Genomic DNA, 13,458 nt, shown 5'->3' with positions numbered 1-13,458 from the left:
ATTTTGTAAAATCTTTTGGGGACCAAAAAGCCTCCCAAAATGGGGAGGTATGATCCAAATTAGATCAATATATTATTTTTCATCCATCTCGATGCTTTTAAAGTGGAAATTTAGAGGAATCAACTTACAAGGTCATTTTTATTGATGGTTCCAAGCTGGAAAACTATTTGTGAAAAAAATTTAGGATCCATCTTGAGGACTTAAATGACCACTTTTTGTGGTCCCAACCTTACTATGGACCTAGATTTTATAATATACATGCAGGTACCTTTCCAATGACGCAAGAATCACTTCAATATGAGCTTTTATGATAAAGTTATGCCTTTAGAAGGTTGACCTATTGAAATTGACCACCATAATTGAAGAGGATGCAACGTTAGGCCCCATTTCTCATGGAAAATGGGCTATCCGCATGGACACTATGAAGAAGACCCTAGAAGGGTTGAGATGAAACTCATATTGAGGGTTGAATGGGTCAAATTTAACCCCTAGTTGGCTATTGGGATGTGTTATAACTGCACCACTAAGATGAAAAAGGGTTTCATTCTATTCAAGTGCATTTTGTTTCGTAGATGAGTATAGTAGCTGAGAATGGATAAAGAGAGGGTAAATACATAGGGTTTGTGTACTGTAGCATCCCACGGTCCATAGGCCTTACTTCTTTGTCTTTGCATCCATTTCCATTCAGAGAAATAGGGAGCAAAGCAACCTTACCTTCCAACTGGGTTTTCTCTCATAAGGGTTTTCCAAATCATACAATGTTATTATGGTTGTGAGTGATTGTATTTGCAATTATTATCTATTTTCCACATTTTATATATTGCACACATGAAAACAATAACTTAATAATTATAGAAGTATAAGGAAAATAACTCTCATTGTATGAATTTTGGATTTTATGTATAATTTTATCAGATTTGTTGTGACCAACTGTTTAGTGGAATATCCATAACAATTTACAAATCAAGCATTATGTTGCTACCCATGACTATGTTATTATTGGACTAGGTTAGAGGCCTATAAAAAATTTGGTTGGTACATGCTCACATAAAATGATGTATTTTTTCCTTAGCTATGGGGATGAAAGGTCCACTTGGGAAATAATGTCCAACCATTTAATGAATTTACTATGTAAGGGTTAAGTTTTTTGGGTTGGATTTAGAGAACTCAGCGACCTTGAACACGACAATCTTAGATTGTAAAGTCACTCATTGTTATTCCCATAGATTAATGCTAACTCCTTCACCTCTATGAATTATTGTGATCATGGTGACTAGGGGCCAATTTGATCTATATGCATCCCCATGATGAGCAACTCACAAGTTTGATCTCTCAATGGGTATAAGCAACAATAGACAACTCTCCACTAATCTAGATTCACAAAGAAGGATTTCTTGCTAATGATTGGATTTTACAAATGACAACTAGGGTAAACCTTAGCCTTAGGAGAGGCTTGGCCCTTTGCCATAGGAGATCTTCATGCTATTAGTTTAAATCATTGATGTTATTGCACCAACATTATCTCAAGTATTTGTAGTTCATTAGTTTCTAATTGATGAAATGATTTTTGTAATTGCATGATTTAAATGGGCCTAATGATTAAAAAAATGTGTTACCTTGTAAGAGGTCATTGATTCAAATCTAGAGGGGGGTAGACTATGTACACATTCGTAGACTTTAGCCATCAAATCAAAGGAGTCTCATACACCAAGTTGGTGTTTGGCTTACTGTGTGAAGGGAGTATCTTGTCCTACAAACAAAGAAGTCTCATACACTAATTTAATGTCTGACTGGACCATTACCTTAAAATTAGTTTATTATCATTAAGATTAGACTGCATGGTGGTTGTTTCTCACGCTTCCCAATAATAAGAAAATAAATAAAAACTCTTACCACATCTATAATAAAGATATAGAAATTGTATGACATCAAGATTGTATGACATTAACAATAAAAATGCTATCACATCCATACAAATTTCATATTGAAAAAATCCAAAATAAAAAATTGTCTTATAAACAAAGAAAATATCATGCACCAATTTGATGTCTCACCATTACCTTAAAATTGTATTATTATTATTAAAATTAGATTATTAAAATTAGAGTACATCGTAATTATAGTTCACCCTTACCCAATAATAAAAAAAAATTAATTAAAAAAATTATCACATCCAGAAATATAACTCTTTCACATCTATGATGGAGATATAACTATCACACCTAGAGATACAACTCTATCACAGTTATAATAAACCCAATAATAAAAAAAAAATTAATTAAAAAAATTATCACATCCAGAAATATAACTCTTTCACATCTATGATGGAGATATAACTATCACACCTAGAGATACAACTCTATCACAGTTATAATAAAGATATAACTCTATCACATCTGTAATAGAGATATAGAAATTGTATGACATCAACAATAAAGATGCTATCACATCCATTGAAGTTTCATGTAGAAAAGGTCAATAAGAAGTTTGACGTCCGTATTGGTTTCTAGAAGGTTCTAAAACAGACGCTTACGAAGTTTCCACTTAAAGATAGAGTCGTAACCCACTCACTCTGCAGTTTCCTTATCTGTCCACTGCCATTGTTATATATATCACAAGTCACAACTCTAACTGTAACGATTCCCTCGCATTTCAGATTACTCGTCCTAAAAGTCCGGATCAGTATACACCACTTGTGTCCCCTCGCTGCTCGCTAGGGTCGGTGAGCTGCACTAACTTTTCTGTGTTTTCATTTTACCCACTGTCAATTTCTTTATTGCATGTAGGGTAACTCTCTGTTTTTGGCTGTAGAACATCTTTTTCTATATACTCATTGTGCTTAGATATTCTGAATAACAGTTCTGCTTATTCAATTTGGGTATAGTCTGCGTTTATTGTGATTTAGGGGTGAAAATGTATGCTCCACCAAGTGCTCAGGAAATGACTTACTATGAACATGTTCAGAAGCGCCATGAGGAGAAAGGCTGTTTGTATGCCTGGTTCGTAAATCATATCCCTTTCACCAATTCTTTTCATTTTTTTCTGGCTATAGATCGAAGGGCATGTAGATTTGATATTTTGTGTGGAAAAATGGATTATATTGCAGCCTATTCACCATGTGCTGCTGCTTTTGCTGTTACGAAACCTGCGAGTGCTGCATGGATATACTCTGCTGTTGCTGCCCTTGAGAGAGCAGAGAATAATGCGGTCATCTTCCCATATAGGAAATTCATGTCACAAAAAAAAGAAACAAAACATCTTTGGACTCCAAAGGATCAAAATAATTTTGTTATGGACTTCTTGTCATATGATCCTCTGATATGATCTTGAGGTTTTTGTTGTAAAAGGTTTTGGGTATTATTAATAAATTTCCGATATTTATGGAGATCCCTTGAAAAAAGGTCACTGAATCTGCTGTACTCTGCATGATTGTTAGATTTCAAAGGGTAGGCATAAGCTTGGTTATTGCATAGAGAAATGTGAGGCCCTCTGCAGCATAGAGAGAACCTTAGATCATTATTGATCTTATTTAGCATATTCAAACAATAACTATATATAAACTAGCAAATATCCATGGTAACCTTGGAACATCTTCTAAGTGTCACTGGGATATTGAAAAAAGGGTCAGGAGGTGAGGACCGAGGTAAGTGGGTGAGAAGGTGAGGTTATTGGGTGTCTTGTTTTGAATTTGAAAGTTGCTTTCAAAGAACTCTGTTTCTTTGAGTTTGTGACTGCTATGCTCATATCTAAAACAAGTTACAGATTGCAGGGATATGCACTTAAGCAACAATTTATTAACCCGTAGATATTAATTTAAATAGCAGTTTGAGTGTGGTTGCTACTTGCCAGTTACTGCTTCCATTTCTATGGATATATTTGATAGATGTTCTCACATGCCAAACATATACTTGTTTTGGACTAGGGATGTTGTTTAGCTTTGCACTCCAAAATTTTATTGCACTGAGAGCAGTGAGGCCGTATAACCTACTGGAACATGGATATTTGTTTCCTTCACCTAATACAAAATTGAAATTTGGAAGGTGTTCATAACCATATTCTTAATTCATGGAGGGGTACGGGTTACCTCGCCCCAACGGACATCCATACTTTATTGTTTCATTTAATATGTAGGTAATTGTTTCATTCAACACGTTGGTGGGCTTGGCTTAAACTTGGCCTAGTTTCGAAAAAAACCAATATTCTTAATAAATGTTATTTCCATTTCCTCTTGTTAATGCTTTGTTCTGGATGATACTTCACCAGTATAACCAACTGGAACATGATTATTTGTTTCCTTCACCTAATACAAAATTGAAATTTGGAAGGTGTTCATAACTATATTCTTAATTAATGGAGGTGTACGGGTTACATTGCCCCAAGAGGCATCCATACTTTATTGTTTCATTTAATATGTAGGCAATTCTTTCATTCAACATGTTGGTGGGCTTAGCTTAAACTTGGCCTAGTTTCGGAGAAAACCATGTTATTTCCATTTCCTCTATTTAATGCTTTGTTCTGGATGATAATTCACCAACATTGGCCTAGTTCAACTAATTCATTTTTCCCTGAATCAGTACACCATAGTCTCCACCATTCTTATTTCTGTGGTGCTTAAAGCTCTATAATTGTTCAGAAGAACTAAACTAGAAATTTCCAATTACCTAAAACTATGTACAGGAGAAGCAACTAATGTTTTAAAGAGATTCGATTTACCACCACACGTAACTTTTTTTCTTGTAATGGGCCCCTGTAATGCTTCCAAAGGCAATTAGTTTGTTACAAACTCGAAGAGAGGTTGATTGATTATACAATGAATGTCTAACACTTAACATCAATCAGCCATCCCAAATATTTAGTAAAATTACTTTCTCATTTTCATTTGGTTGATTTGCTGACTTTGGATTGATCTGTAAAATTCCTTGGGAAAGACAAGGGTATGGGAATATTAGATGTGCAACTCTTAATTCTAGGATTGCTACATACATACCCAACATGAACCATGGTTTGCCCACTTCCTCACAACTTTGATGTGCAAATCCAGCATTAACATAGTAAATATGAATAACACTAACTGTACAGGTTATCACAAAGAACCAGATATCACACAATTAAGGGCAAATCCGGACATTTTTATTATGGTACAGTAGAGTACATTATGAGTGCAAATGCTACATAGTTCAGTAATTCAGGCAGCAACCTTGTTCTCTGGCTGAATCATTCTCTCCGATCATAGTCTTCAGTGTACCCTATTTAATGATATGTTCACCTTTTGGTGGCCACCCAAACTTGTTCTGTATGATTGCTCCTTTTATCCTTATCCTGCCCTGCTTCCACTTCGTGTGTCTTCACCTTCTGTCAGGCTGAACTCCACACGTTTAACCGCACAAGTTTTTGGATATTCTCTATTGCTCCATCTGTGCACTTTCCACTTCGAGTTTGCTTGGACTGTCCTTGCTTAGCCCACTTCACTTATCTCTTACACATTTTTTTTTTCTATGGATGTGCAATTCCAACTAATGTTTTTTCATTAACGTCTCCTTGCAAGAAGAGACCTGCATATCTTTAGTGCTGTTCTTTCTATGTTTTTAACTGTACCAAAGAAACCCATGTGTGCTCTTCATTTGCTTCTCTTCTCTTCTTTTCTAACTATGTATTGAATGTGTTATTCTTGTCTCTCTTCTTTTGTTTTCTAACTATGTAGTGAATGTGTTATTGTTGCCCATCAGGTGTAGCGGAATTGATTTGTGTGACATTTAGTCTTCATCAGATTTCAAGTGAATGTGTTATTGTTGCCCATCAGGTGTAGCGGAATTGATTTGTGTGACATTTAGTCTCCATTAGATTTCAAGTTCAACGTTATGAAAAGGTGTTGAAAATGTTGAATTCGGGAGTTATTTGTAGTGAAATAAACTGTATCATGTGGATATGGTATCTAGGCTAGACCTCTCACATAATCCAAAAACAACATTTCACTGATGGGCATATCATTCTTGGATTAAGCACTAAAATTATCTCAGCCTAAACCCCACCTATCAAGATGGCAGGAGGATGTAAGGTCGGCACGAAACCAAAAAACTAGGCCAGAAACCCTAAAAGCTGCGAAAAAGCAAAATGCTACAAAAACCATACAGTAATAAAGGGGATAGTAGAAGAGGTTAGGGACAACATTTCACTGATGGGCATATCATTCTTGGATTAAGCATTAAAATTATCTCAGCCTAAACCCCACTTATCAAGATGGCAGGAGGATGTAAGGTCGGCACGAAACCAAAAAACTAGGCCACAAACCCTAAAAGTTGCGAAAAAGCAAAATGCTACAAAAACCATACAGTAATAAAGGGGATAGTAGAAGAGGTTAGGGAATAAGTAGTCCAAATTGTTGCGAATAGTGCCTTAAACAATGTGGTTGTTGGGGTTTGTTTGAAGACGAATGCTTTGCAATTTTTGGACTCCTTGTATTATGTGCTGCATTAACTTTCCCTTTAAAGATATAAATGACATTGCATTTATTGGCAAAATGGTAAATGAACCATGTGACCATTTTTGTATTTTTAATCATGTGACATCCATTTTTTATTTATAAAAATATGTGATGTTATACTTTCTTTGATTCAGTGTGAGTAGATCTATATTCATTATGTTATAATGTTTGATTGAGTGCATTAATTTCTCAGAGAGATGGTGGTATCAATTGATTGGAAAAGGTGGGAGGGTGAGATGGTGGTATCAATTGATTGGAAAAGGAGGGAGGGTTCTCATAGTGGAGATGGTCATTATTATTGGCCATTTTTTAAAAGATTTGGAGGAGAGTGTATGATATTGTAACCTTGATCACACCTATTGTTTACACCTATAGAGAGTATGGATCAAATGAGAAAGAAGGTTTCTAACATAACACAAGATGAGATTCCATGATTGATAGGGATACTAAGGATGAGATGTGGATTTTAGTTACACAAGGTGGAAAATATTTTACAACCCTCTTAAATTGCACTCTTGCAAATAATTTCACTAGTAAATAGCTTTATATGTAGAGGCGATGCTAAACTGGAACACCTCTACCAATAGGTGCCATGATTGTGCTGATGGTGGTGAATGCACTGCCAAGCAATTCATGGGACTTAACCTAAAAGAGAGGCCTAATTAGGCTCTCTCCTACTTGGGATAGTTGCGTGCCTCTAGATTATGTGGTTTGACAAGAAGTTTCCTTGGGAAACCCCCCAAAACACAATGCTATAAACTATTACACAAGGGAATTGTAATTCACCAAATATGATTAGTCCTTGTTCACTAAAACACAATCCAACAACTAAACTACAAAGAATAGAATGAGAGAAAACTATAAAGGAAAGTTGTAATTCAGCGAATAGGATTAATACAGGTTTTTAGAATGAAAACTTAAATTTCAACTAGCAATTGCCCCTAAAGGTGCAAATGTACATTGAAGGAATAGAAGATTTGGGAAGATCATCTCGCCATGAATGAAGCCCACTGTTGAATGCACGGGCATAAGGTCTGCCAAACTCTCTAATGCAAATGCCATGAGATGAGCCCATTGCTCACAACCTATACATGAGCACAAAGTATTGATAGACCTTGCCCTAGTTGTGTCATGCTTGACTATTTGTCTTTTATTTGCCACACAATGTTGCTAGTCTTGGATTTTTGCCAGGGAGATCGATCTTCATCGAGGTCCTAAAGCCCAACAATTCATTCCCTAGACCGTACAATGAGTCTTCCTACAAGATTCCACTAGTCTAGTCGGCACTACTTCTTCGGGGTTCTAGTCCAATATCTTGGAACAAAAGGGGAGGTCTAGAATTACTTTGATTTCATCTAGAATGCACAAGCCAATGGTTTTAAGGTTGTCATGGCTAAATCTATTGGCTCTGACAACCTCAAACTCTCTGGGGGAGTTCAAAGTAGATATGGCTATTGGATTTACTTAGAGGTATGGGGTTTCTATGGCATTTGGAGGGCCTCATGCTTCTTTTCTGGACACTTTGCAAGAGTATAATAGAATCATGCCAAGGAGGATTATAGTAGTGAGTGTGGATTCAAATGATAAGCCAACTCTTTGGATTTAGTATGTGAGACTACTTCTCGTCTACCTTCTTGGGCATTCTTGGAAAGTTCTGCGTCGACTAGGTCAATACTATTGGCAATGAGGTTGACGACTTGAACTGTGAAGAGTGCCAACAATTGTTGGTGGTGAGGTTGACATATTGCACTGTTTAGAGTGCCATGTGATCCAAAATGGTTTGTTGAAGGAAGATGAAAATGGATGGATCTTATTGGCTGGGATGAACAGTTTGCCCAACCTCGTAGAGAGTCATCTTCAGTGTAATTATTTGTTTTTTTTTTTGGAAATAAATTATGTAAAAAATTTGAATATAATTTTTTTCATGCATTTAATTTTAAAAACCTTAAACAATAATAAATTTATTATAAAAATTAAAAAAATAATATAAAAGTCTAATAAATATATGATAATTCAAAATTAATTAAACGTGTGTAAATTTATATTTTTAAAATATATGGAAATGTTTAGTATTTTAATCAAAAACAAAAAATAATTCAAAATTAATTAAACGTGTGTAAATTTATATTTTTAAAATATATGGAGATGTTTAGTATTTTAATCAAAAACAAAAAAGATAAATCATTATGGGTAAAATACCTTTAGAATGAGAAGTAAGAAAAATAATAAAGTATAGATATTCCAATAATAAATAATAGATATGTCATCCGAATTTTTCGAAATGTTACTCCAACCCGTTTCTTCCTTAGTTCTTCTCGTCCAAGTTTGGCGTCGAGTCATGCCTCTAAATTTAGCGGGGAAGTGAGAAGATCTCAAATAAAGACAAATAAGAAGACACGAGGTCTAGCAACTTGATAGGTTTGTAGGTTGATCGATGGAAACTTTTCAGTGTCCAAGTACGGCTTAATGAGCTGCAAATTTTTCTAACTTCCCTCATCGGATTGTTGTAGAGTCTTCCACAAGCTTTTGAGTATTGCTTAGTATTATATAGAGATTTTTATTGTTCCATAATCAATCGTGAATAGCCATGAAGTTGTTTGTGTGGAGACTGCAAGTTCTTTGTTGCGTAAACCAAGTTGCTTGAGCTAAAGGAGTTGCTGAAGCTTCCAGTCACACGGTTATAGGATTTTCATGAGATTGCTAGTGGAAGAGTTTGATGAAGATATCGTGTAAATAACAAATCTCTTCATCTTATGGTGATTAATTGAAGTCGGTTCAATGAAAAGAGGAGCAGACAAATGTTTGAGGTGTAAGGCCATAAGATTTTCACGGGTTTGATAACGAAAGAGTTGGGTAAGATCAAGAACTTGTGTCCAGAAAAAAGTTTATAGTCTTGTTTTGAGGTGTAAGGTCGACGAAATGGGTTTTGTCACGTCCTCAATTCTTTTTTCGCGAATTGCCCAACGTGCGGCATCGGCTAAACACTTAAACTTCTCTATCGTTAAGTTGTTTTCCGAACTACGCCTAACATTCATCTTAATTTCCATGTTAAAACATTAATGTGTGGAATTACATTAATAAACATTCAACAACAAGAGACATAATCTAATATGCAAGTAAGAATTTATATTAAATTATGTTTTTACGATTGACCGGGAGCGAAGCTCCACTGAAGTTTTACAATTTACAATAAGCGTTGTCGTGCAACTCAGTCGGTCCACCGACCCGGCTGTTGCACCGTTCAGCATCACTTGAGGCACACCGCACATGACTTACGTTTCCACCGAACGCCTCGTCGTTCCCATCGCACCTTCCACCAGCTCTCCGTCGTTCGCCGTGGGCACACATGCCTATGGGCTTGTGTCACCCCGCTGCAACCACAGTTTGCTGTTTCGACACAATTCGTCGCCTCCACCACTTGCCACACCAACCAGTGGGCGCCCATACACTGGGTCGCCCTGCTCGTGGGTTTACCCATCTGACTTTGCACGATATCGCGTTCCCGTTTCAGTCTTGCTGCTATTCTGTTGCCCGGGCAAGTGGCAGCCCGCGGCTCATCCGTTCGGCTTGCCCCGACCTACGACCAACTCTACTCGACCTCCGACTGTAACCAGCGCTATGATATATCAAACTCGCCCGACCTGCAGGCTCATCCACCTGCTTCTTCATTTGGGTAGCTCGCCCCTGACTCTGAGCTCCCTTACAATGGCACTTGGATGATCTTCGTTGTCTTTCTTCCACCAAGGCCTTTGCCAATATATACGATGGCCCTCCTATTGTGGGGGCTTCGGCCTATAGCTAAGCCAACCCAATTTATGGCGTTTCATCAATAATTACCCTGTCGGCTTTGGTGTGGGGTGCCTGCACACGAGACCGCCCACCCATATAAGTCTGCCAAAGTTCAACACTTAGCCATTTCTCCAAATGACTTTCACGAGTTCGCTTGTCTAGCCAACTTGTTTCCCTTTCCCGGGCATGTGTACAACTCGCCGTTTCATCCACCCAGATCGTCACCCACCCATCGTGTGCCCGTCACCAACATCGCAAACTTTTAGTTAAACATGCCTAGTGGGCGCGCTCGTTTCACCTGAACGTACCAATGACTCGTGGGCATTACATTCTCCCCCACCTAAGGTCATTGCTGTCCCCGGAGTTCCGGCTATCCTCCGTAATTTTCTGTCGTACTTCACAATCTTTCGCTTCCATCTCCACAGTGAGTCCTCTGTTTCCCAACTATCTTCATCCAGTGCATCCTTCCATCTAATGAGAAATTCCCGTCTCATGTTGCTCCCAAGCCTTGTCGTTCGAAGATCCAAAATCTTCTCCAACACAAGATTTTGTTTGTCAACAATCATAGTTAGCCCTCCTAATGGGTCCACCCTGTTTGGATGTTCTGAATCAAGTCGACACTTCTTCAACTGACTGATATGGAAAACAAGATGTCTCATATGCATGTGGCACGAAAGCTCCAGCGCATAGGCAACCTCCCCTACTCATTTCTTCACTCGAAATGGTCCTTCATACCTCCTTGTCAAAGATCTTGCAGTCCCCTTAGGTGGTTGAAACTGATCTCCGGTGATCCTGAGAAAAACCATATCTCCCACACTGAAGTGTGCATCCTGCCTGTCCTTATCTACCCATTTCTTCATCCTCCTTGCAACTTCGAGCAAGAATAACCGTGCTAACTCCAAGGTCTCATCCCAATCCTTTATGAACTTCTTCGCATGAGGACTCCTCAAGAAACCTCTATCACTACGGTGTGCGGAGTGACTGGCAGTTGTCCATTTACCAACTCAAATGGACTATAACCTGTTGCAGAACTCTTTTGCATGTTGTCGCTGAACTGAGCTACATCCAAGAGTTCAGGTCAATTATTCTGATTAGCCGTCACATAATGTTTCAAGTAGTTCTCCAGCAATGTGTTGATTCGCTCAGTCTGCCCATCTCTCTGCGGATGGTAACTCGAACTCATCAACAATTCTGTTCCAACTAGCTTGAACAATGTGGTCCAAAATCTGCCTGTAAATCGTGGATCTCGGTTTGACACAATGCTCAATGGCATCCCCCAATACTTTACTATGTTCTTGAAGAACAACTCCGCAGTCTTTTCGACTCCACAAGGTATCTTTGTTGCGACCAAGACAACATACTTGGAAAAATGATCGACCACAACCATGATCCCATTATACCCCTATACTTGTGGTAACTGAGTGATGAAGTCCATCGAGACACTCATCTATGGTCTCTTTAGAATCAGTAAAGGTTGCAACAATCCTTCCTGCCTCTGAGTATCTAATTTGTCCCACTGACAAATGATGCATGTATGTACATACTCCTCTACATCCTCTCTCCAATAATGCGAAAGAACGACGCTGCCCTGGGTGGCCAGCCCATGGAGAATCGTGGCATTCCTTCAAAAGGTGCCTCCTAAGCCCAGATGACTTCAAAACATAGAGTCGGTTCCCAAAGAACAAGATTCCATCTCGGAGAAAAAGCTTCCGTGTCTTCTCCTCCTTTATCTGCTTCACTATATTCTGCGCTTGAGTATCAGTCTCAATGCTTTCCTTGAGCTTAATCTGCATCTCTTCTATCATCTGTACTTTACTCCTACTTCGTGTTGCCCGGTCTTCCTCCCCCTCCAATGCCGCTAGCTGTCCCTTCTTGCTAAGGGAATCTGCAACCGCATTGAGTCTACTCAGATGATACTCAATAGTCATGTCGAATTCTGCCAAGAAGTCTTGCCAACGAGCTTGCTTCGTCGACAACTTTGGTTGTGATGCAAAATAATTTGTTACAACATTGTCAGTCTTGACAACAAAAAGGCTTTCGAATTAAGTAATGCCTCCATACCTGCAACCAATGGATGATCACAGTCATCTCTTTCTCATGAACTGGATACTTTCGTTTTCGATCCTCAAACTTCTGACTCTCATACGCCACTGGATGCCCATCTTGTATAAGGACTCCTTCTATCGCAAAATATGAAGCATCTGTGTGTACCTCAAACAACTTCTTGAAGTCCAGAAACTTCAATATCGGTGCTGAAACCATCCTCTTCTTCAAATCATCAAATGCCATCTGACATTTCTCCATCCAACTCCATCGCTTGTCCTTCTTCAGAAGGTTTGTCAGTGATGATGTTACTTTGGAGTACCCATCCACAAACCTCCGTTGGTAGTTGGTCATGCCCAAAAACACCCTCATATCATGGACATTCTTCGGTTCAACCTAATCCTCGATCGCCTTCACCCTATTCGACTCCATCTGTATGTACCCTTGACCCACAATGTGTCCAAGGAATGGAATCTCGGTCTGGGAAAACACACACTTCGACTTCTTTAAGTACAACTGACTCTTCTTCAGTGCCTCAAAGACCAAAGCCAAGTGCTTCTTATGATCCTCCATGTTATCACTGTACACCACGATGTCGTCCAAGTATATTAATACGAACGAATACAAGTATGGACGTGGTACATCATTCATCAAGGTGCAAAATGTGGCAGGAACATTGCACAACCCGAATGACATAACAAGGAATTCAAAGCTTCCATACTTTGTCACTATCGCAGTCTTCCGCTCATCTCCTTCCGTTATCCACACCTGGTAATACCCATGCCTCAAGTCTAGCTTGGAAAACACTCGGGCTTTCGTAAGCTTATCAAAGAAATCTGCAGCTAATTGCAAAGGATACCTATTCTTTATTGTTTGCTTATTGAGATCATGATAATTACAACACATCCATAGCTCATTCATATCTTTCTTTCGCTGGGACAATACTGGAGCTCCATAGGGGGACCTTGAAGGTTTGATGGAACCTGCATCAGTTAACTCCTTTAACTGTCATTTCAACTCCTCCAACTTAGGTCCTGACAACTGATAAGGAGCTTTTGCCAGAGGTTGCTTCCCTGGCTCAAGCTCAATGCTATGGTCCACCACACGCCTTGGTGGAAGCTTCTTTGGTAGTTCATCGGGAATCA

At 38.5% G+C, this 13,458-nt stretch overlaps 1 long non-coding RNA gene across 4 annotated transcripts; it reads left to right on the top strand.

Annotated features, from left to right (window-relative positions):
* The first annotated feature begins 2,565 nt into the window (after window positions 1–2,565).
* Window positions 2,566–3,387, top strand: LOC149142298 (uncharacterized). 4 transcript variants are annotated; one of them, XR_016264709.1, is made up of 3 exons: window positions 2,566–2,718; window positions 2,885–2,999; window positions 3,107–3,387. It is a non-coding gene; the product is annotated as an uncharacterized LOC149142298 (long non-coding RNA). The 4 variants fall into 4 exon arrangements; XR_016264708.1 differs by having other exon boundaries at window positions 2,568–2,722; XR_016264710.1 differs by having other exon boundaries at window positions 2,569–2,718; window positions 2,906–2,999.
* Window positions 3,388–13,458: the final 10,071 nt, after the last annotated feature.

The sequence above is a fragment of the Pinus tabuliformis genome, chromosome X (genome assembly GCF_031772625.1).
Source record: "Pinus tabuliformis cultivar Carrire ecotype Pingquan chromosome X, CPIR1, whole genome shotgun sequence".
In the NCBI taxonomy this organism is placed as follows: Eukaryota; Viridiplantae; Streptophyta; class Pinopsida; order Pinales; family Pinaceae; genus Pinus; species Pinus tabuliformis.
The sequence above is the reverse complement of the archived record's forward strand: the minus strand, read 5'-3'. Positions and strand labels throughout refer to the sequence as shown.